Below are 25,287 nucleotides of genomic sequence, written 5' to 3' on the forward strand. Positions count from 1 at the left end.
ACAACTCTAACCTAGCCATGCTTGGGCTTGGTTGGAGCTCTAAGCTGCTGTCAAGGCAAGTAGAACAATACTAGTTAAGTCAGTCATCCAATCCATTCCTATATATTATTTAAGAGTACAAATCAGCCCCCAACAAACGTCTCACAATACACAGCGGGGATGTGCTGTGGGACATTATCGGGGGCAATTTTGTGGGGGGCTGATTTGGTCTCTATATTCAATGTCTACTGCAATTTTGCTAAATAAGGTTTATTGACAAATAGAATAAGCATCAAGGTTTTTTTTTGTGGCAATTGGAAAGATAAAACTCCAAGAACACAATTTTCATGGAATAAAATTTGCTTGCCAAGGGCTATCAGTTAGGGGTGATCATGGGCCAAGTCAGGCTTTGCCTTCATAACAACGGGCTTAGGTTAGACTCGGGCCCGGCCTGGACTGCATTATGGGCCTAAAAATATAAGCCTGAGACCAGTCCTACATGGGCCTGGGCGAAGCCAAGCCGCCAAGATTCTAGGCCTAACTATTGTATTTTAATTCCAAAATTAAACAATTGTACTTTTGTTCATTTATTGTCGTAGAGACTATAGTAATATGTAAGAAACTTTAAACTTAATACCAAGATAAAAGCTTCTAATATAAAAGAAATTAAATAATTATACCTTGTAATTTATAAGTTTCAATTGGTCATTAGTATGCTAAAAATGGTAATTTTAACAAACAAATTCTTCTATCAACAAAAAATCAACCTAGAACCTATAATATCTATCAAAAAATAACCATCCATTGTCATGTAATATCCACAAAACAACATTAAGCATCTCTATAAGGGGCTCCATCTTCCATTCAACCCTTACAGATAAAATGTGAAATAAAAAAGATATTAGCAAACTAGGAAAAAATAGTTCAAATTAATGTAAATAAATAAATAATAAAATATTGAAAATGGTTTCAATTTTACCCAAAACTAGCAACCACTCTAAACTTCAGATTTATCTTCACCAATGGAGTCTTCATCATTAGAATATTCATCTTTTGGTGAGAGAGAGAGATTGGGTGCGATGGTGGTTTTGTGAAATTGGTGAGAGAGAGAGAGAACCGAGAATGTTAGGGTTTAGTAATTTTTATATTTCATTAAATACTATATTAGAATTTGGTAAGATCTAAGACCGTAAGATTAAAATCTTTATTCTCCTATGAATCTCTATTAATCTCTATTTAATATATAAAAATATCAAATATCAAATGTTTTTAAATAACATATATACATAAAGATATATATTATTTATAAATATTCAGGCCAGGCCTAAAAAATTAGGCCCAAACTTAGCCCTAGATTTTGCGGGCCTAATGCAAGCCCGGGCCCAAGTTGGGCCTTAACAAAAAACCTAGGCCCAAGCCCGGATTTTCTGGGCCAAGCCGGGCTGAAATGATCATCCCTACTATCGGTTGATTGGGATTTAGAAAGAACTTGTCCGTGGTATTAGGTAAGCAACTATAGAGGTTAATTACTAATCCTAATTGCTTATGGAGTTGAGTTGCGAAGCAAAAATATTTTTCAAATAAAAGCTCATTCTTAGTTGCATGGCTGCAGTAACCCATAGAAGTTTATTATGGTGGAAACAAGTTCATAAGTTATTCAAGAATCTAAAATCAAAATTTCTGATCATCCCTTGCCTAACCATGCTCAACAACTCAGAGTTATAGAACTACTTAATCCAGATGGCACATGGAATCTAGCCAATTTGTCACTATTTTCAAGCCTAGTCAATAGCTCATATCAGGGCTATTAGATCTCACATGGAGTTGCACTCAAATAAATTAATGTGAAACACAATAATTTGGGGGTTTATACAATGAAATCAGTTATAGGCCCTTTCCTAACATATTACCATCCACTTCACAACCACATTTTAATTGGAATCAACTTTAGAATTTCAAGATTCTATATCATTTTCAAATATTTACCTAGAAAGTATTGTAACAAGAGATAAATGCATCAAATGGCTGCCCCCACAAGAACAATATTGTTTAGTTAGAAACTATATTCCACATTTTTTTTTCAAATGTCCTTTTTCTAGTGCGATTTGGTGTGAAACTCAAGGTGGGATTAATCTAGACAAGCTCCAACAAAAGCCCTTGCACCAAATAGTTAGGGATACAAATGGATCAGATCATATTTGAATCAAGGCATATTCAAATCCAATTTGATATTGTTCATGTCGGATCTGATCCAATCGGATTTGATAGGACTCTATCTGAATTCAAATCCTATTGGATCTTTGGATATGATTTGATCCGACTTGTTTTCTTTAAAAATTAATAAATTATTAAAAGAAAAAATAAAATATACCAATTTAAATAAAGAAAAAACAAAAAATACAAGTATTTTTAATTATTTTCATCATATATATACATGTCTTTTTGTAAAAAATAAATAATATAACAAATTTATAAAAATATAATATAAATAATATATTTATAAATAAATAAATAACATATATGTATTTTATATTTATATTTATAAATATATAACACATCAAATCGGATGGGGGTGATCCAAATCCGATCTGACCCGAAGATCTAACCGATAGTGAAACAATGGTTACACTACATCAACCTAGCTAACTTGGTGCAAACAAGAAGTGAATAGATTGTTTGGGAGGTTTTGTTTACTCATATATCTTATTTGGGAGGCTAGGAACAAAACAATATTTAAAGCCCATAATTTGCCCCCACACATTCTTCATAGAGCAAAGAACTACCTTGGTATTGTAACTACACAAGTTTTCTCCTATCATCCATCAAAGATACAGTTTACACATATCCCTTGTGGTCATGACCATATCTATATTGATGGCTCATATGACCCCTCCACAAGTCTTATAGGACAAGTACTCTTGTAGAAGGAAGTCCTTGTTGGTTATCTAGAAGAGCTTTGACCAATCAAAACCCACCCATGGATTTTGTTAAATACCACATGATTAGTTAACACACTTATGATACCAATTGTTTGGTCATAAAATTTTCAATTATCAAGTTTTTCCAGTATTGTAGTCAAACCCTTGTGTGGAAGGGAAAAAAGGGTAAATTACTTAAACCTCCCTTGTATTTTTTTTTCAAAAATGCTTTTTAACCTCCCTTGTAATTTGATCTACCCACATTCTTCCCATGATATTTCAAAAACAATTATACAATTAGACCCCATTTATTAGTTAAATGTTAAGGCTATGTTTGGTTTAAAGGAAAATGCAGGGAAATGAAGGGGAAGACAGGGAAAACCAAACATAGCCTAAAGAAAACCAAAAAAAAAAAAAAAAGAGATTTTGTCATGCATTTAAAACATTTTAAAATTCCCAATTTGCCTATGTATAACAATATCAGAGTGTTCATTTACCAAAATACCCCCAAAAGGGTCTTTTGTAGGGGTGCAACTCAGGTTCAACCACAAAAGAATTTAACATTGCTTTGGGCTTAGGCCTTTGGCCAGGCCCATTCAAATTTTGGTGAAAACCCAACCCGAGCCTATCCAAATTGCAATCCTAGATGTTTGGGATGCCCATGATTGTTTAATTTTGTGTTGCAGCCTTGTATCTCTATTCTAGGATCAGGTATGTAAGCTCTGCCCCTTTGTTTTTATGATCTTCATTTAAATAAAATCATTGGTGGATGCTCCTCCACCAGAGTAAACTTAGAGGATAAAAAAGAAGAAAAAATATTTCATTTTTGAAGGGGTGAGCATGGTTAAAAACCAAACAAAATAAACTGAAATTTTAAAAATTGAAATTTTTAGAGAAATCAAATTGGAAATCGGTTATATAATAATCAGAAAAGTATGGACAGGCCCAATGCAGATTTCTTATTTCCACTGCAGAGCTATAAACATTCAAAATGTCAACAATCCACACTTTATGCACCAATGCCCGCCTGTGAATTGGCATCAATTCTGAGCTGGCACCTACCCCAACAATACTTTGGGCCTACAAATTCTAACCCTAGGCTGAACCATCATTCTCCCTATAATATTATATATGTTAGCTATAAGAATCATTTTTTCAGTTCAGTGGATTTTTAAACCTAAAATCAAAACCACACTGATTTAGCTGAAAACCAAAATAACCAAATTAAAAAAAAAAAAGATCAAAATTTTTAATTCAGTTTTCCTATTTTAACCAAACAATGCTCACCCTTGCGTTTTTTGATTTCTCGATAACAATCAAAATGAAGGCAATTAGATGTCTAAGAGCCATTCTAAAAGTAGTTGAACAATATTGAATATAAAGAAGACCTAGTGGACATAAGTTTTCATAGGAAGAAATTGTTTTGCAAAGATTCAAGTCTGCTTCCCCCAATTATAAGTGAAAATTTAGAAGTCCTCAAATCAGTACTATATTCCCCTCTTGAAAAAAAAAATAAGAAGAAGAAGAAGAAGAAGAAATAAAATGAGGGAATGGTAAGCAAATGGAATGGATTGCTCAAACCTGTCTTTGAATATGTCACTTTAAGTTTGAACACCACAAATCTACTCCATTTTGTGCAGTTTGTGAAAGAAACTTGACAACTCACTGATCCTACAATGCATCAGATCTGTGGCATCAAAGGCACCCTACTCATTCACAGTCTGGATCAGGTTTCAGGTAGGCACACATGAGAGACTGTGAGTATACTCAACAAGCAAATTTCTAACACAATTGTTAATAAGATATATGGATTCGACCAAGGTTTTTAAAACTAACCTAGACAACGAATCGGTCAGGGGTCTGGTCCCTAGGTTGAACGGTCTGACTGTTTGAACCGAATAGATGGCCCATTCTGACAAAAAATTAAAAGAAATAAAAAAAAGTCAAAACCGTCGAATGGTCCAAACGGTTCAACCACTCGGTCAGAGGTTTGCTAACTAAATCAACGTTTTTTTTGGCAAATTTCCAATTTTGAGGAAAACCAAAACCAGTCACCTAACTGGTTCCCGGTTTTTCCTATTTGACCGTCCAATCCGGTCCGATTTTGAAGACCATAGATTCGATTGTGATAAAAAAAAAAAGACATGATATTTGAAAATTTTGTAGGCACTTACGAGTAACAATGAGTACATTGAACAAGCAAATTATTAACACTGCTCTCAAAATATTTATTGAGTGTTGACTGAATAAAATCAAATATATCTATACTACTTATAAAAGTGTGAATGGGTCTTATTTTTTGAAATTTTTGTTGGACAGAATTTACCCCTTGATATGGATTTATCATGGGAGCAAATTTGCATTTTAATAAAAAAACTTTAATTGAGACAGTAAACCAAACTAAGAACATTAATGAATACAAAATTTAAGATCATATCTATACTATTATTAAAAGTGTGGAATATTTTATTTAATACCCCAAATTTTCAATTTAGTCTCTCTCACTATAAGGACAAAAATATAATTTGAACAACCACTTTTCTCCTCATTCGAATCCTTCATTAAGTCTTATATATAAAGTATTAACTCCTAGTAACATTCATTGAAATATCCATATTTTTTGAATTTGGTCTCTTCAATTGTGAGGGCATAAAATGTAATTTGAACTACTACTTTTCTCCTTGTTCAATTCCCTCTCATTAACTCTTATATTTAGGGTATTAACTACCATTCTTCATTGACTCTTGTACTAATTGACCATATTAAAAAAATAAGTGTGCCAAAGGATAATTGTTTTATTGATGATAGAAATAAAATATAAATTTAAAATCAACCAAAAAATGGGGTTGTTTTCCTATTTGATAGCAAGTCAACAATTCAACCCTTTAGGTTAAATGTGTAAGCCCTTGATGTCATAATTAAATAATAATAAAAATTAACAAGGATGAAAACAATCAAAAGTATAAAAAATAAAAAAATGTAAAAGATATTTGGGCACATATCTAATATTGTATATTTATCATATTAAACAAAAATAAGTGTGATAAATAAGAATAAAATTGTAGAAAATTTTTGGAAACATATTATTTACTATCATCATCAGAATTGTCATGTGAAAAGTATTTGCACACTTACTAGTGTGTGTGTGGATATAGGGGATAACCTCAAACATAAGTAGAACTATTTCAGACTTCAAATGCCAAATTAGCCATTTTTTCCTATCTTAACCAAGATTATGCAACTTGTTCAATTTTTTTCAAAGGAAACACTACAAATAACATGGTTTATAACTTTATACCAGGCTGTACCCTTCTAAGTTCTACATGGATGGGTTTCTCCAGGACCAAATTTTTGTAATTTTAACCCTAAACCATAAATGATCAAGAATCATCATAATCAAGAGTAGTATTTTGTATTTCTATTACCATTTCCTCCATTATTTTCATCTATTTCCATTTCTGTCTATCTATACATATTGTAGATCACATATTTTATAGTTCGTTTGGTTCCTAGGAATATGGGTATGGAATTGGAATTGGAATGGATCCAACCATTTGATTGGGTAGCATGGGATTTAAATTCCCATTCCTTGTAGAATGGCGTTCTCCCATTTGAAGGAATAAAAAAAATAACTAATTTGAAGGAATAAAAAAAATAACTATATGATCATTGAGTTTTGATTTGGAACATGCTATAGTGTCGGTTAGTTTGTTCTCTCTCTCTCTCTTCTTCATATAGGTATTGAAATATGTGAGCATCAATGTGCATTATTGTTAACCTTTTGGTTGGGACAATGCATCTCACTAGTTTGTTGATCACAAAATGTCTCTTAGAGAATAAAAATTCATTCAAGGACATCACCTAGCAGCTTAAGTTTTAAGGTTGTTCCTTATTAAGATGGAATCAAAGTCTATTTGACCAAGTGGTTTAGTGTTCAACCATCATTGTCCCATTTTAATTGATTAAATTTCAGCACAAGGTATAGGCAGGCATGTGCCAATTGACGCTTCAAACCCAATAAGCTTTCCCATGAGGGGGTGTTAGAGAATAAATAACAATTCAAAGACCTCACCTAATGGCTTAAGCTTTTATATTGAATAGTTCCTTGAGAATGTGTGCATATGTTCTTAGTTGTGTACATGTTTTTTGTTAAGAGTGAATTTTTGTTTTAGAAAACATGATTATGTTGGTTTCATAAGTATGATTTGTTTTTTAAAACAAAATCTCTTATTTTCACTTCTCAAAACAAAAAGAAAGATAACATGTTTTTGTTTTTGTTTTTTTTTTTTTTTTTTTTTTGCTGGTATAGCAATTTTGAAAACAAGTGAAAACAAAAACATTTACATGGTGGAACACCCCCTAAGTGGTCCCCCAATTTCTGGTACAAAATGCAGTGACATATTGCATGTGAGACAACTCAAATCCTCTTCAGTAGGAAGAGATAAAGAGGTGGCATATGCTTCTATTTTGATATCTTGTGGCGATAATTATCTATGGCTATAATTAGAGGACTGACCAAACAAGAAAAGGGCATATAAGTTTAAGAATAAAACATACTAGAAAAGAGAAAATATTAAAAGGATTAGACAGATTCTTTTTTGGGTGCAAAACACAGATTAAAATAATTATGCAATGTGTCAATATCTTGCATATATATTATATCGGTATCAGTACATCCAAATATGTTTAAATATTTTAATAAAAGTATTTTAAAAACTTTAAACCTTTAAAATAATCTATAGAATCTTTTAATATATATATAAAATTAAAAAAAAATGCACTAATACTCACTTGAAGGTATTGGATATATGGATATTTCTATAATGTGCTTCAGACAGCACAGGAGAATTATAATCCACCCTCAAGACGTGAATTTGACATCAATTCATGGTCAAGATTCATCCTACGGTGGAGCTAAAAAATTCTGACCCGGACCGATAAGTCATTCTCGCTTTCTTTTTTCATTCGTAGAAAAACCCACTTAATTTGCTTTCAATTATGTCATTCTGGTTAGTGTTGCTCTCACAACTGCAACAAACATGCTTTCTTGTCTGTGCATTTCTGCCCATGATCACATCATATGGATTAGATTGGAAGCTAAAGTTCTTGCATTTGGGTTAGTGGTTAGGGGATTAATAGCACTATGGTCTAGCAAAGTGCGAACATGGGTCAAATACGAGTGTTAATGTCAAGAAAAGTAGAAGCAGGCAATTAATGGCAACTACTACAATGGATCGTTCTCATTACTGTAGTCTCTTATCATTGTAGTACTTCTAGGAATTTGCAATAAAGTTTATATCTCTTTCTCATACAACTTCAACATGATGTATTTGTCAAAGAAATTGGATTATCTCTCTCTATATATTTATTTGTTTACTTATTTTTGAAGGGCTATACAACGGGAGTAGCCCATCCCCCAACCCGTAACCCCTCACCCACGTAAGGGCAGGATTCAGTCCCAAGTCTCCACTACAACCAATAGAAAACCTTACCAATCAGCTGGTTGACACCTTGCAGCCCAAATTAGGGGTGAGCATTCGGTTTCTTCGATTAAAAACTGAATTGAATAAACCAAAATTTTAAAAATCGAACCAAAACCAAAATAACTGAAACTGAATTTTTCAGTTCGGTTTTCGGTTATTTCATTTAAAACCAAATTTTAATAACATATATTCTATTATGTATATTATAACATGTAATATATATTATGAAATCAAATTTCAGTATATTATATATAAATATATATTATATTACATATTATATATTACATATAATAATAAGAAGTTCGATTAATTCGGTTTTAACCGAAATCAAAATTTTCAGTTTCAACCGAATAGTGCTCACCCCTAGTCCAAACTCAAGTTTGAATCTATATTTTGGTTTCTATGATCAAATTTTCATAATATATTGGTAGATACATACGTATTAGCATGTCACAAATACTTTAAATAAGGCTCTTTTGGGCTTTTGACCAATTTTAGGGTGTAGGCAAGCCTAAAGGTCTATTCAATTGCTATGAAGTCTGACATCTGAAAGTGCAATAATTACATTAAGAGGATTATTAGTATTGGTGAACTTTTCTTTTCTCTAAACTCTAAATACAGAGAATGTTTTTCTGAATTCTGAATTCTGAAAATTATCAAATATCCATTTTGATTCCACATATGAGAATTTTTGTTTATCTTTTTTGGGGTATCATTGGAAAACAAAAAATTGTATGATTGCACTTTAAGAGATAAGAGGAAACAAACATCCATTTTTTCTCTTAAAGTTAAAAGATTCCTCTTAAGATATAAGAATTAAGAGGAAACGAAAAGGTTAAGACTAAAACCATATCAATTTTGAAAAAACAAAACTAAGACTGCATTTATTTGTGGTGTAAATGCAGACCAATGTAAAAATCCACTCCTATTATTTGTCAGTATTTAGATGGAGTATAGTTTTATATCGTAAATCAATGTAAAACTCCACTCACGATAGAGTTTTACATTGATAATCGATGTAAATACAACATCGATAAAATTGACATAATATTTACATCGATAGTCACATTTTTCAAAGTACAACGGTTAACAAATTTTAAAGTGCTCAGTATTGAACTTCATCAGTGGACTTTTACACAACAAGAAAACACAGCCTAAAGAAAAGTTCCCCCAAACACAAACTGGTACTCATTCCCCCAAACACAAACTGTGTGGACAAATCCACACCACACCATAGTCCATAGCTGTTTTAAACTGTGGACAAACTGTGTGGACAAGACCAGTCCACACCCATAGTGGTGTTTCTGTAGTGTGGTGACTGTTTTGTTTCCATGTATCTCATGTACATGGAATTAATGATATACATAGTTAATTATAAATATGTAATTTTTGCATTTTGTATAATAAATATTTAAAAAAATGCATCAATGAATTAATATTAACAAAAAAAATATCATTTTTTTATAAAACAATAGTAAAATAATTAAATATATATTAAATATTTTAAAAAATATTATTTCATTGATGCTGACATTCCCAGTGGTGGCCTGGATGGGTTTGTTTGTGCTTTGCCTAATAAGTTATGTGGACCTGAAAATAGTAACTTTCATATTCAAAAACCAACTCTGCTCTCATTTGCAAAGCAGGTGATGGAGGTTAACAGGGAGTATCATCCTATTGGTGACCCAACTCTGCTCTCATCTGAATAAGTATCATCTTATTGCACCTAAATAAGTATTTTATTTCATCACTATAATTGATTCTTTGTTTTCTTTTATTTTCCAATCTAAATTCTTGTAGTTGAGATTATTGTGTCATATGATCAGTTCTATTCACAAGCAGTAATAATGTCAAGGACTGTTTGAATCACAGGAAAATGTGGTTAGTGGAATTTTGTGCAAATTCAAAGGTATAATTTGGTTTTAAGTATTTTCTACCTATTTTTCATAGAATAAAAAGAAATCTAAAATTTGTAATAGAATTAAATAATGGAAGAAAAGATGATCACGATAATAGGAGGAGAATAAAAGAGAGAAAGGAGAGAAAAAGACTGCAACGCAATACCCAAAACTAAAGAACATGCATGTTGGAAATTGTGACCACCAACCCAGCAATGTAATACGCAAAAAGAAACAAAAAAAAACCAATAAAAAAATAGGAAAGCAATGTAGAGGTTTGGTGAAGAGAAAAAAAAAGATGTTGTCAAATATTAAAAAATGATGCAACATGGGTCTTACCTTCGGTTAAGAACTTGGACAACATCGGTGGAGCACAACATAGGCAGAGGAGCATAGCAACAAAGGTTTGGCGGAGGAGCACAACAGCAGAGGTGGTGGCGGTGGAGCATAGCAGCAGAGATTTGGCGGAGGAGCACAACAGCAGAGGCGGTGGCGGTGGAGCATAGCAGCAGAGGTTTGGCGGAGGAGAGGTTGAACAAGATGTAGGGATATAGATATTGTGCGTGAAACACGTTATCAAAGGCAACCTGTGGAATAAATCCATCCATGAGAAGAAGCCATTGTCGAGAAATTAGGGTGTGGACGGGACTGGTCCATGAGATAATGTGGACCGGTCCCATCCACAGTTAACCGAACGCTACCTTCATTTCGTGGCGTGGAACGAAATGGTCCATCCACGAGATGTAAATAGTACCAAACAACACCTTAATTGTATTATTAAAAAAGATTAAAAGACTAGGGATTTTTGACAGGAAGGACTCAGTCCACCCTTAGTCTAGTAGTAGGTCCACCTAAGGGTGGACTGAACGGTAAAATCCCCAAAAGACTATGAAATGCAAAATTGAGCTACTACTAAACTAGTAACATTTAGGTCTTTGATTCAAATTATAAATTATGTTCTTTTCTCTGGGTAAAAAACATGGGTCCAAGACTGAAAGGTACTATTGGACTTGACATGATCTTGGGCACCGCCCTGACAATAGCCTCTATTGACTGATAATGAGTCATCCTTTTGATGTATTTGCAGTAACAACCCATTAAACAAAGGATATGAAGTTTTATATGATCAAAATCTTTGAATTTAAAACAAATTGGTACCATATCACATTCAACCTTGTTAAGACTACAAACAGACCTAACTAGTAGAAAAGAGAAGATTCATAACAGACCACGTGTTGTGGCAGTAAAACATATAGAAAATAATCAAGGAAGCACTTGAATCACTTGGCTTTTAACACTTAACATCCCAAACAAGATTACAATTTATCAACCCTTACTATGTTTGGAAACGATGCAAATGGAGTGTAAATCCTGATTCAGGGTAAATTTGCATTCTAGTTTATTTTTACTAATGTTTGGCAACATTACATTTATGCATTGACAAATGACAAAAAACAAAATTTTCAATGCATATTTACATTGATAATAAGATGTAAAAATGCATCAATAAAAAGGAAGTAAATTTGCATTCAAGTGGGCTTTTGATAAAAAAAAAAGGCATATGCTTTATTGGAATCGTGTTTACATCCATTACAGCTAAGGCTGCATTTGGAAACAATGCAAATAAGTGTGAATGCAAATATGTATAGTGTAAAACGGTTCGAATAAATTGCAAAATTGGGTTAGTTTCGCACCGACAAATTTACCTTCTTACCAAACAGAATTTTATCTGTAATGGATGCAAAAATGAATTCCAATAAAACATATGCTTTTTTTTTTAATGGAAAGCCCACTTGAGTGCAAATTTACTTCTTTTTTATTGATGTACTTTTACATCTTATTATCAAGGTAAATATGCATTGGTCTGTCATTTGTCAATGCATAAATGTAATGTTGCCAAATATAGGTAAAAGTGAACCAGAGTGCAAATTTACCCTGAGAATTTACACTCTATTTGCATTGTTTCCAAAGTCCAAAATCAGCATAAAAGTTTATTTGGTAAAATGGTAAATTCGTCGGTGCAAAACTAACCCAACTTTACAATTTATATGAATTGCTTTACACTCCACATATTTACATTCACACTTATTTGCATCGTTCCCAAACGCAGCCTTAGGCACTTGAATTGTGACTAAAGAAAGATCATACATCAGTGAATCCTATGCATATTCAAACAAAATGGCTTGCAAAAACAGATCCCCACAAATGTTCTGAAAACTAGAAAGTACATAACCAAACCCAAATTTGTTCGATGATAATTTGCCAGTTTTAGCAGTTTTGAGGTTACAGAAAGAAAACACCAGAACCATACCCCTTTCCAGTTCGACGTTCAATTTCTTAGATGATGTAACAAATGTCTTTCCTTTTCCTTAATTCCTTTCCTGTTCAAGGTCTCTTTTCCACCAATGGTCAATGGATGTTCCCGTTAAAAAGGTTTTTACAAGGTGAAAATGGTGTTTGGTTTCATTGCCATTTATACGAAAAATGGCACCAACTTAACCATCATATAGGCATTTTCATTAGGGAGTTTGAAATATTGTTTGGTTAAATCATTTATAAAAAAATATTGTCCTTGAGTTGTATAAAAGCCATATGTTGGGAAAAACATATGTTGTTCTTCCAACTCTTAGGCGGTATTTTTTACTATTCAACTTATGTGGTGCCTAATAGCACCTAACTGTCAAAAAACATTATTCAATAGTTTTTCTTGCTTTTCAAGGGAAGTGTCATGTAAAACATTTATTAAATAAATGACAATAAAACCAAACAGTCCCTAATTAGGTGTTTGGCATCAATATCGTTTCCTTAGAAAACGGCATCACATCAACACCACATCATTAACCCATTTTTTGGGAAAATGTCTACTATTTGATTAACCATTTTTCCAAAAGATGTTTTCTCAAACCACTCCGTGGAAATCAGGAAAGGTGTGGTATGAGAAAATGCCTTTTAGGTGTCCTCTTTTTTTTTTTTCCTGTTGCTAGCAACAATATATTGATATGGCACTGAAAAATGCCCATGTAGCAACAACAACGTTACCAAATAAAAAACCTAAGAAAACAATTTTTTTTGAAAAAATAACATGCTTATGCAGCACCATTTTCTGAGAAAACGCCTCTCAGGAAATGATATTGGTCCAAACACCGTGTGAATGAGTCTAGGTTTGATCCGGACACATGGTTAAAACTATATTATGGGCCCAAATCCGAACTCTGGTTATCTAACCCGTGTGTCGAGCAACCAATCCAGGCTCCCGCTGCTTGTTCCGTACCCTGTTTATAATTATCACCTCATTCTAGAGGTGTCAATTGGACTAGATTTGGTTCAACCCGATCCAGTCCAATGTGAGTCCACTTACAAATGGATTAGACCCAATCTAGTAAGTCCAAATCCAATCCAATCCATTAAAATGTAAATGGACTAGATTGGATTCAATCCAAACCGAATGAAATATAAAAAATTATATAAAAACAGAACATATAAAAAATTTCAAAAACATATTAAAATGAAGAAAATCTGAAAATTAAAAAATATACCCTTTTGGCATTGAAAAAGCACTTTTATGAAAGTCACATAAGTGCTTCATAAAAATACTTTTGTAGAAGTGCTTTTATAAAAGTACTTTCGTAAAAGTGTTTTTGTAAGTGTTTTCATAAAAGTTCTTTCATAAAAGAGCTTTTATAAAAGTGGTCCTAAAAGTGCTTTTATAAAAGTGCTTTTATAAAACTGCTTTTACAAAATACTTTCATAAAAGTACTTCCATAAAAGTGCTTTTACAAAACTGCTTCTGTAAAAGTGCTTTCATAAAAGTATTTTTATAAAAATGCTTCATAAAAATACTTTTCATAAAGTTACTTTTATAAAAGTGCTTTTGTAAAAGTGTTTTTGTAAAAGTGATTTTATGTCAGCTTCAATTTTGATCGTTAAGGATGGCAATGGGACGGGTTCACAAAAGGTTTTTAAATTATAAACCCTACCCACATCCCTAAACCTCCCAACCCATACTCACCCCAAAACCCATAGCGGGTTGGATTTTGAGAATCCAAACTCTCCCCGCACATGAAAGTGCAAAACCCTCCCCAACCCTACCCTCCTTGCATTCAAGGGTAGGGGCGGGTTGGGTTTAAAACCCACATCTAATTTCCTATTATTTCTTGTCATATATAAGCAATTAATAAGTAAAACAACACAAATAAACATCAAGATTGATTAAGACATGTAAAAAACACAAACTATCAATTAGTATTCACATAAAATTCAAAATATTATTAAAATCAACACCTAGTACATAAAGTTTTATATGTTTTCCAACAATATGCGGGTCGGGGAGGGCTGGATTTAGCCTAATACCGTACCTGTATAGATTGTAGAATCCCAAAACCCGCATCTGCCCCAAAACCCATCATTTAAGCAAAAGAACCCTGCCTAGTTGGAGAGGATAGAGGCAGGTACCCACCGGGTAGGGTAGAAATTGCCATCCCTATTGATTGTTTTCAAATTGGACAAAGGTTTGACCCCATGATCGGATTGTTGGAAATTTAGTTTAGGTCCAATTCAGACCAATAAGAATATGGACCAATTTATTTTGAACTGGCCCAATCCAATAATTATAATGGACCATCCAAATCCGATTTGATAACATTTGGATCGGATTGGATCGGATGTAAAACCGGTTGATTGACGCCCCTACCTCATACGTCCCTGCAAGAGAATGGAAACATAGAAATGCAGCTCTTATAGTGGTGTTTTTTCAACCTAGCGTAGTACCGTTCTCCTTAGCAATGGAAACCCGAAGATGTTCGAACTGATGGTCAAAAGCTTTTGCCTAGTTTGTTCTAACAAGCAAAGCTTCCATGAAGATAATAGAAAAACACCATTGGGATTCAGCGAAGTTCTTGAAGGAAGCATTCACATGACTGCTGGCGATGGTTGGAAGAAGCATGTAGGAAACAGGCTGCTTAATTCACCAAGTGACTGAAAGAGGGGCAGTATTTATGAAGGTGGATCATATGGAACATGAAACATGATGCAGAATGACTACTCATTCAGGTGGATTGGTAAAGGTCCATCAAGTGTAGATCAGAATGTCATATTCCATATTGTAATAACAATGTGATAACTGCAAATGATGTTGACGATGATAGTTTCAATAATAGCTGGGTAGTTTATTGGTGGTGATTAGTAATGGTGGGGGGTATTGGATTCCAAGTCTGGGTTACCTCCCAGACATTTCCAACTGAGCCAGAACCTGTAGTTTAAGTGGACAAAAGAACACTGAAGGTCATGGTGTTTCTTATTGCCTAACATTCAAAGTGCAAACCAAACCTCATAGAATCAAGCCAAGTTCTATGAAGAATAAAAAGTTCAACAATTTTGAGAAAACACTCAAGAAGAGAGAAAGGACAACAAGAAAGGGTTTTAGTGGATGGAGTTAACTAAGATGCCACATTGTTAAGAGACCAAACTCATCCAGAACAGATTGGGAGAAATAACAGAAAACATGGCTACTGTGCTTACATAAACAGGGCAACCTTTTGTGTTGATTCTGTTCATAACAGCAGAGAAAGGACACGAAGAACATGCTACCCTGTGTTCATGGGTGTTTCTGTTTTCAGAAGCAGAGAAAGTAGAAGCAGCTCTTATCTTAAGCAACCAGCAGCATGGAATTAAGAAAAACTGGCCAAATCTTCCAAACAATCCACAGAAAGATAAATGGAACAGCATAGCAGATCTTAGGTATGAATGGAGAAAGACAAAATTTTATTCTATCCACTACAGTAAGCTTATCCGTCTGGCTGCTCTGTATAAATATTGCGGACTCTATTGATTCTGATGTTGTGGTGTTGAAGCGTTTGTCTTCATTTAATAATTCTATCGGGGCATGGAGGATCCGGTGGATGGAAGTTCTCTCAATGGTGCAGTGATGGCATTTAGAAAGCATAGTCCTTTCATAATGGAGTGCCTGAAAGAGTTCTATTCAACATATGATGATGCTCAGTTGAGATGGAATGAGGCTGACCTACTGACAAGAGTGGGTAAAAAGTTTCTAAGCAAATGGGATAATTCTGGTAAACCGATTGAGCTAAAAAAGCAACTATCTTTTGTGTTCTTTCCAATAAGTCATCACAATATCAAAAGATATTTCACAGCTCCTTCTGATGAGGCTGAGAGAGCCCAACAGGACGTCTTCTTCAGAAGATTCTGAACGAATCATTTAGATTCCATTTCTGGAACAACTTAACATCTGCTCTTGTTCCAGAACCTGAGAGTGCTGCAGCAAGACTTCTTAACTGCTACTGTCTTCATTGCTTTGATGTGCTATGAACTGTATGAGAAGATGCCTTTTGTAATATCTGGTCCAGCATTTGCTTGCCAGATATTTCCAAATGATCAATTAAAAATAGCCCAAGTGAGAGTTCCCTGTTCCAAATTATCCATTTTACCAGTCAGCTTACAAGGAATTGCAAAGGCACTCTTGGTTTGGGTTTTGAACTGAAAATGTGGAAGCCATCATTCATCAAATGTACAGTTCTGTACTTATTTTGAGTTTGATATATTGCAGAAGTGCTATGCTGCTACAAGAAATTATATTCAGAGGTACTGTGGAAGTGCGTGGAGCAAGTTCAAGTGTAGATTTTAGTTGTTTAAGCTGAGCACCGAGAGTGGGGAAGATGACTTTAGAATATGGATTCATAATTTTATATATTGTACTTTTAGAAGATGAGCTGTGTGGGTGAGAAAGCGGACTGCAAAATATGGTTTATGTATTGTACTTCTTGAAGGTGAGATGTTATAGAGATGTGACTCGTTTGGTTACCCACTCCCCAAGAGTTTTGAATCCCAAAATGAAATTTCCCATTGCCGATGCTTCTTCAGCAACGTTGAAGCACTTAATCATCAAAAAAAACAAAAAATACAAAACTTGAATTATCACAAAATAGGTACCATAGAAGCTATAACATACTACTTAACAACACAACCTAGCTTAGTAACAATTATACACCCTGTGTCCCCATCTATGATAACAAGCTAAGAACTACTCACAGACAATTTGTTTAAAAAGGAAAGTGATGCAACTGGATACAGTGTTAGTGTCTCATTTACTGCACCACACATAGGCCTCAGAAGGACTGCGCATTTGCCTCAGTGCTCTTCCAAACCTGCAGATTAACTTTGTGTGCTCTTTTATATACCAAAAGCGTTCAGAAGAATGCATATGCACTTCTCACTCCAAATCAAAGACAAGGTGTCAAACAACAATTGATTGTGACATTTGGTAAAGTGGGTGAAAAATAGTTCTTAAATGGGTTGGGTCTGGTTCAGGAGAGGCTGGACTGGTCTTGAACTGATTATTGATCAGTTCTATCAAAAAGACCCAGGATTGAACAAATTATTAATTGGGATAATTAATAATTATACTTGACATCTATAATTACCTATTATATAACAACTTGGGACTTCGTTTTTGATAATATAACTGTAAGAAAAATGATATTAAACAGAAAGCTGTTTATATGTTGATAAACAAATGTTTTAAACAAAAAGAGTATGTATATGTGTGTGTGTGTGTGTATATACATATATCTTATATACTGTCTATTAAATTTATCGTTTTAGATATAAAATATAACAAAAATTACAAAAAAGAAACAATACATGAGATCCTTATATATCATTAATTACATAATCAGATCAGAACAGCAAAAACCAGTCCTGACTCAATTATAATCAGGACACAAAACTCAGAAGCAGAACTAATATAATCAGTTGGGGTGCTATCAGGCAGACCCAACTTAATTGACTTCTCTAGTGAAAAGGGGTGCTTGGGCCAAGTTTTTGAATGTGATTATTCTGAGGCCTTATTCTTCACTAGAATGTATGTAGAAAGCACAGAAGCCAATTTCCAGAACAGGGGATTAACTAGTTACAAATAGAAAACTCGGAAACGGGCTTTTATTGGATTAAAGTAATCAGAAAAGGTACACATGATTTTGTATATGCATCAAACTTGCTATGTACCCCCCCCCCCCCCAGACACACACAAAAACACAACTATTTGACCCATAGCAACAAAATACTATCCTTCTGAGCAATCAAAGATGTTAAGAAGAAAACAGAACCTACTGCAACTTACACATCCTTGGATAAAACATTGGGCTTTATCTCCTTATTTTCTTCGTGTAAACCTCAAGATATCAAACCCTTATTGACCTTGCTTGGCTACAATTTGCAAACTGATAACGGATTAATGAAGAGACTAGGTTATAACATCTATCATTTTCATGGAGGGAAAAAGATGATAAAGCATCAAATAATACAATGTACTTGATGATGGGTGTCCAGGAATTAAGCAACTTAATGAAGCTGTACCACCAAGTTAAATAGATATAATCCGAGTAATGCCAAAGCTGATTTTATGCCTGTGGAGAATCCTATATTTCCATCATATTAACCAGTTAGTTTTGTACTACCTTGTCTTTCTGAGAACGTTGTCCATTAACGCAGTACCCTTCTGAAACTCACTTTCCACATCTCAAACTTTCGCCATTTATTTTCCATGCAAAGGAAACCCTTGGCTCATTTATATGGTCAAACCATACTTCACATTCAAAAACAATAACCACATCCAGCGCATTATCTCATATATCTATGGAATATGAAAAAGAAAACACATTTTACAGGGCAGTAAGCTAATTCAATTCAAGTAAGGGGAAACACATATTAATAAATAAGCATTTAAATCTTCTCCAAGTGGAGAAGAACGAGTTCCTACATGTGCTTAACAAAGTAAAAAAAGAAAAAAAAGAAAAAGAAAAAGAAGAGCTTCGAGATTCTTTCTCTACTCAAATACAGGAATTGGCAAAGTAGAAAACAGACAGAGAACTCGATTCCTCAGTATTAACCACCATGATCTAACACAAAAAACGAATATCTAAAAACAAAAACAAAAAAAACAAAAACAAAAACAAAAAACAAAAAAATACCCAAATGGGAAACCTGCCTCGAAATCCATCTGAGGCAACCCATTTCCGGTCCTTTCTTTCCTGTGCTCACTTGTTAGATAGAAAAAATTTATCTGAATCAAGTATAGAATCAGGCCTGTGAATCGGCCTTCCTACCCGCACCTTCCCCTTCTCTCACCTCGAGCAGCCGTCCAGCCTCCTCATCCGCCTGAGCTGCCTTTTTCTGTGCCTCCTTGGCCTTAAGCGCCTGCAACTTCGAGTGGTTGTAATATGCAACACCCAAGAACGCGAGCCCATATCCAAACAAGTTGATTGGAGTCACAGTATCCCTGATCACCGACCACGAGAATGCAATCAATAACCAGTCCTTCACGATTCCAGCAACATTCATGGTGAGCGCCGAGGTCTTCCCAACAAGCAAAAATACCGCGAGATTCAATGCGAACGCGCACAACGAATTGGTCCCGAAGATCACGTAATCAAAGTGGAAGCTTGACATCTCCTTCAATACGGGGAATTCAACAAGCACCCAGGGGATGAACAGAAAGACAAGACAGCAAGGAGCGACGTAGTAAAGAGAAGTGATTGGGTTAAGAGTGATTCCCTTTGAAGTGAGCAAGATCTGGATCATGACCAGGCGGGTGGCTTCAAAGGCGACAGCTGAAAGCTGGAGAATTACGCCCCAGGTGTCGAATCGTGCTTCCCCGTAAGCAGCAATGGCGACACCAACGGAAATGGAGACCATGTTGGCCATAGTAGCGGACTTGAAAACCTCCTTCTTAAGGAGGACCCCGATCGAGTAGACAGCGACAGGCATGAGGGCTTTGAGCATTTGAATGAAGGACACAGAGAGGTAGATGTAGGCGGAATTGGAGAACCAGAGACTAAGAGAATAGAGAGCTCCGATTGGGAGGACGGAGGAGACATAGAGATCTCGGGACATGGAGACGGGCTCGACGAGCTTGAAGACACGAACAAGGAGGAAAGCAAGGGAGGAGCAGAAAGCCATGTGGATCATGGTGAGGGAGATGGGGAAGGGCCAGTTGTACATCTTCTTGTCGAGTATGTACTTGTTGTAGACGATGACGGTGAAGCTGAGGAAGATCCATATGCCCACGTAGGTGTAGGACAGCAGGATCTTCTTGACGACGCTCTCGCTCAGAGATCCTCCCTTCCCCATTGCTCTGTAAACCCTAGAACTGGCGGAGCGATTAAGGGGTGGCGGGTGAAGGGGGGAGGAGGGAAGAGGGGAAGCGTAGATTAAAAAGAGAAGGACGAGATCAGGAGGTCGTGGGTGAGTGTAGGATAAGGAGAGGAGAATGGGTCAGTCGTCTGCGACGGAGGAATCAAGTTGTTTTGTCTCAGAGAAGAAGACTCCTGACTCCTGACTCCTGAGTTTCTCTCTCTCCCTCTCTCCCTGAACTGAGAAATAGGGAAGTCTGGACGGGAAGCTTGAGCCTATGTAGAATGAGGCATGTGGAGAGCTGGAATTCTAGTTAAGTAGGGGTGGGACCATGGTATTGGTGTTGGGAAGTGTAGATGGGCTTAATGGGCTTTTACCTTTACATGGGCCTATGTAGAATGAGGGTCAGTGAGTATGACCTGGTGATTCTGTGTGTGGATTATGTTGATTATAATTCCAAAAGCCCATTGGTAGGTTTGGTTTGGACTTTGGTCTCTTTAAGAAATCAATTTCCCTTGATTTTTGTGTTTAGAACCAAGTCTAAGAATCAGGGATCGATTCTTCATTCTCAAAAGTGATTTTTGGCAATAATATGATGGCAGTGATTGATGATTTTTCAAAAAACCTCAAAGTCAACGATTCATGAGTAAGCGATTCAAAGAAACTGATTCCTTTTTCCAAACACCATCTTAAATAGAACGGTACGGTTTAGTCATAAGGCTTTGTTTTCAGTGTTCTCTTTGTACTTTCTTGGTTTTTGTTTTTTGATTTCTGGCCCAGTCATAACCTCCCCTGAATCTCATCTTTGGATTGGAGGGCCCATTATTCCACATTAAAAATTAATAATAGAAAAAAGACCAATTAATGTATAGTGGGCCACATCACACATGAATAACCTCGAAGGGAATGGCAATTGAGTTAGGCCCCAAACAGGCCCATTAAAGGAGTCCCCCGCGCGTGATCGAGAAATATTAACGAGTTGAATTGAATGATGGAATTGAAATCCGGGGTGGAGAGTGGGAGAGGTGGGATGGCCAGAGATTACGCGGATTTGAAGATGCTTTCTTCACATGGAGATGGAGGAGAGTAGAGAGTGAGAAGCTACCTCTGCCTAAGTGTCTCTACACCTAAAGCGTTGACAATGCTGCAACTCAGACCCCTTTAAGTTTTAACTGCAAATTAAGCTACTTTGTAACTTCACGTGTATGATATGATGTGAGGAAGCTAGAGAGTAACGTCTACTTTTTCCCAAACTGTTGAGTAACGACCAAAGTTGGGTACATGGTTTTAGACTAATACACTCATCAACCCATGTTTAGAGGCTTCACTCCAAAGGATTAATACATGTTTGTGACTTATTAATCCGTTATTAAGGGTTGAATCATCATTAGAAACCAAATGGAATCACAAATTCCCTCTATAAATCACTTGGGTTTCTTGCCTTCTATGCTGCTTTTACCTTTAGTAATGGGTAAGCTTAGACTGAATCATCTCAACAATGTGCCAAATTCAAAATGGGGTTCTCTCTCTCTCTTTCCATGATGTGGTCAAATCCAATTGTTACTAGCAGTCTTATCAGATCAATTGGTTGGTGACACTAGAAAATTGTTAGGTCACCTAGCAAAAAAGAAACGATAAGAAAGAGATCAAATGGATTTTTTTTCCATCAACAAGTCAACTAAGGATTTGGCTGCAGAGCACAAAAAGAGGTTCTCTCAGATCCATGTTGACAACTTTACAGTATGCCACTGTGCCTACTTCTCCTCCCTCCTTGAAGAAAACACTTGGGTTTCTTGCCTTCTATGCTGCTTTTACCTTTAGTAATGGGTAAGCTTAGACTGAATCATCTCAACAATGTGCCAAATTCAAAATGGGGTTCTCTCTCTCTTTCCATGATGTGGTCAAATCCAATTGTTACTAGCAGTCTTATCAGATCAATTGGTTGGTGACACTAGAAAATTGTTAGGTCACCTAGCAAAAAAGAAACGATAAGAAAGAGATCAAATGGATTTTTTTTCCATCAACAAGTCAACTAAGGATTTGGCTGCAGAGCACAAAAAGAGGTTCTCTCAGATCCATGTTGACAACTTTACAGTATGCCACTGTGCCTACTTCTCCTCCCTCCTTGAAGAAAACACTTGGCCGCTTGTAGAAGTAAGTCATAATTCTAGCTTTGCAAAGCTTATAGAATCAAAATTGCAGATCAAGTTGATAAAATACAGATCCTGAAGAGGATGAAGAATGCAGAAGAGTCCTAATTCTCAACTACTCGTTGAAGCTATTGATGTGGACTTGATCAAATAGAATATAGGGAGGTGGGATGTATGCTTGGTATGAATAGTACTGTGGATGATGGTGTAATATTGTTTTATGAGAACTGTCTAGTTGAGGAGATCTCTTGGCTTGGTCTCAGATGTTAGGAATCGAGGTTGGTTTGGTTTGTGCTTGTGGGGCCAGTGGCTATTGCTTTGATGTTCCTATTTTTCTATTCCACATTATTCCACACATGAAATGTTTGAAAAGTAATATTGAACTCTTCTCTAGCCGACACAAAACTTTGAACAGAATTATAGAAAGAGAATAGAGTTTTGCAGGAAAACAATTAATATTATAGTTATGTATTGAGAAAGTTGATTAAGAGTGTGGAAATGCATCTTTTGAAACTCTAATGCCCATATGAACAATGCACTTTGTGAAGCCACGTGGCATAACAGCCCAAATTGCAGATGAAGTTATCTAATATTTATGTAGGAAGGTGTGTCGGTATGTATATTGACTCGGTTAAAAAAAAAAAGAATTGCTCAATATTGACTTGTTAATATACTGGTCCAGGACCTTGGTGTGCCCAATTGGTTTAACTGAGCTGAGGGAGATCAAACCGGGTCTCCTTCAAGTGCCTAATGCAAATGCAACCCAAACTGAAAACTGGGTTGGTCCAATCCGAACTTAAATACAGTTTAGTTGCATGATCCTTTTATATTTTGCTTGGTTTATTAACAGCAATCACTAAGATTGTAGGATTTCCAAATCTGCATAAGTTGACGCCCACGTACGGTGATGATGAAAGCAGACCACAAACCACTGTAACATTGTTCAGTGGGAGGTCCCCGGTCTAGGGTTATAGGACCTAGATGGGTTATACCACATCAAAATACACACACAGCAAGTCAGCCATGTCGTAGTCTAAGCCACCATATAAGGTCGGGCTACATGAATTCTGTTTCACCATTTTGTTTTATTCATTGTCATGTCTATTTTTGAATTGTAGGGGATTAACTTGGGTGATCCTAACTTGAATTCAGTCAACCCAGCTTGGATTTTTTATCCTCAGACAGGGCCCGGGCCTAACCAATAGGAAGTCTTGTCTAAGCCCGGTCCAAACCCAGCCTCGTCTTTATTCCAACTTGAGACTACGAACTGGGTGCAGCTTAGAAAGTCAGACTTGACCTCGGTCTAGTTCCAAGCTTGGACCAACTTGTAACCCTATTAAATTGTGGGCACTTAAAGATCATTTCATATTAATTTGACCCAAGTCCTTTTTGTCTGCCCCTATTTTTTATTAGTCCCTGGATAATTTTAACCATTTTATCTATGATAGTAAATGCTAAAAGGTCTTTAGAGCTTTTTGAATTTCATGGGTGATTGTTGCCTAAAAAGCGGTAAATCCCTTAAGTTGCATTTGGCATTCCTTAATTTAAACTAAAAAAAAAGTTTATATGGGCATTTTAACTAAAAAAAAAGAGATAAATCCTTAAAATAAGAAATGCCAAATGCATCTTCTCCTGGGTTTTCTGAAAAGGTCTTAAACCTCTCCTCAATTTTGACCTATAAAGAGATTAATACACCCCTTCTATTACTTTACTGTTAGAAATTTAATAGCAACTACTGGAATGGATTTAGACATATTATAATACCAAATTTGTCCTTATGTAAGGATTTAGACATATATTTATTGTATTAACAGTTTAAGGGTAAAGTTGGAATCAGAAAAAATCTAACAACTTGATAGGAAGAATTAGTATGGGCGTAATAGACATTTAATGTCTCTCTCACTTAAAAATAACCGAAGGTATATTTGTAAGTCCCTTTGTCCCATAAGTCAAAGAGAGGTTTAAGGGCAGGTCAAAATTGAAGGGACTCCAAGGAGGTTTAAATACCTTTTTAGAAAACCCAGAGAAGGTTTAATAAACTAGGATTCGGTCCTCACAAAATGGTGCTTATACCGTACGTATTTATAGCCACTTGCAATTGTGCATTAGAAATATCTCCCAAAGCATACAAGCATGAAAATATTCCCAATACATGATTGCAAATAGCTGTGAGAACAGTGTGGACACTATTTTGTGAATACTGAAAAGGGATTTATCAAATAGAAAAAGGTAAAATATAAAAACCTCCCTTAAAGTTTCATTTTAACAAAAACCTCTGCTATAGTTTTGAAAAATCCTACCTTTACCTCCCTTAATCCCTTTCGTCATTGCCCCAGCCATAAAACGTTAGTCTAATGCATTAATTTTTAAAAATACTTATTTCACCCTTATGTCCATAATTCAGATAGAGATTTACTATAATACTTCAAAAAAAATTTTAATTTTTAACTAAAAAAATTCTCTATGCCAAATTAAGGAGTAAAGTAATTTAATTTTGTAAATTCATTATGATAGGGTGAAGTCTAAAAAGGAAAATCTCGCATTTTGATCATATTAAAAGGCTTCCAACCACATAATAAGGGCAATTTTGTAAATTTAAAGTCTATATTATGGAGACAATAATGTTTTTTCTTGATAATGAACTCAAACAATGATGGAAGGGAGGTAACAGATAAGATTGTTTGAAACTACAGGAGAGGATTTTACTAAAATG

At 35.2% G+C, this 25,287-nt stretch overlaps 1 pseudogene across 1 annotated transcript; it reads right to left on the bottom strand.

Annotated features, from left to right (window-relative positions):
* Positions 1 to 18,977: 18,977 nt before the first annotated feature.
* LOC148842918 (putative sugar phosphate/phosphate translocator At5g25400 pseudogene) lies at positions 18,978 to 20,710 on the bottom strand (annotated as a pseudogene). The gene has a single exon (XR_016102872.1). The product of XR_016102872.1 is annotated as a putative sugar phosphate/phosphate translocator At5g25400 pseudogene (transcript).
* Between the last annotated feature and the right edge of the window lie 4,577 nt (positions 20,711 to 25,287).

Source organism: Nelumbo lutea, chromosome 8 (assembly GCF_056320005.1).
Source record: "Nelumbo lutea isolate HS-2025 chromosome 8, American lotus-T2T, whole genome shotgun sequence".
Lineage (NCBI taxonomy): Eukaryota > Viridiplantae > Streptophyta > Magnoliopsida > Proteales > Nelumbonaceae > Nelumbo > Nelumbo lutea.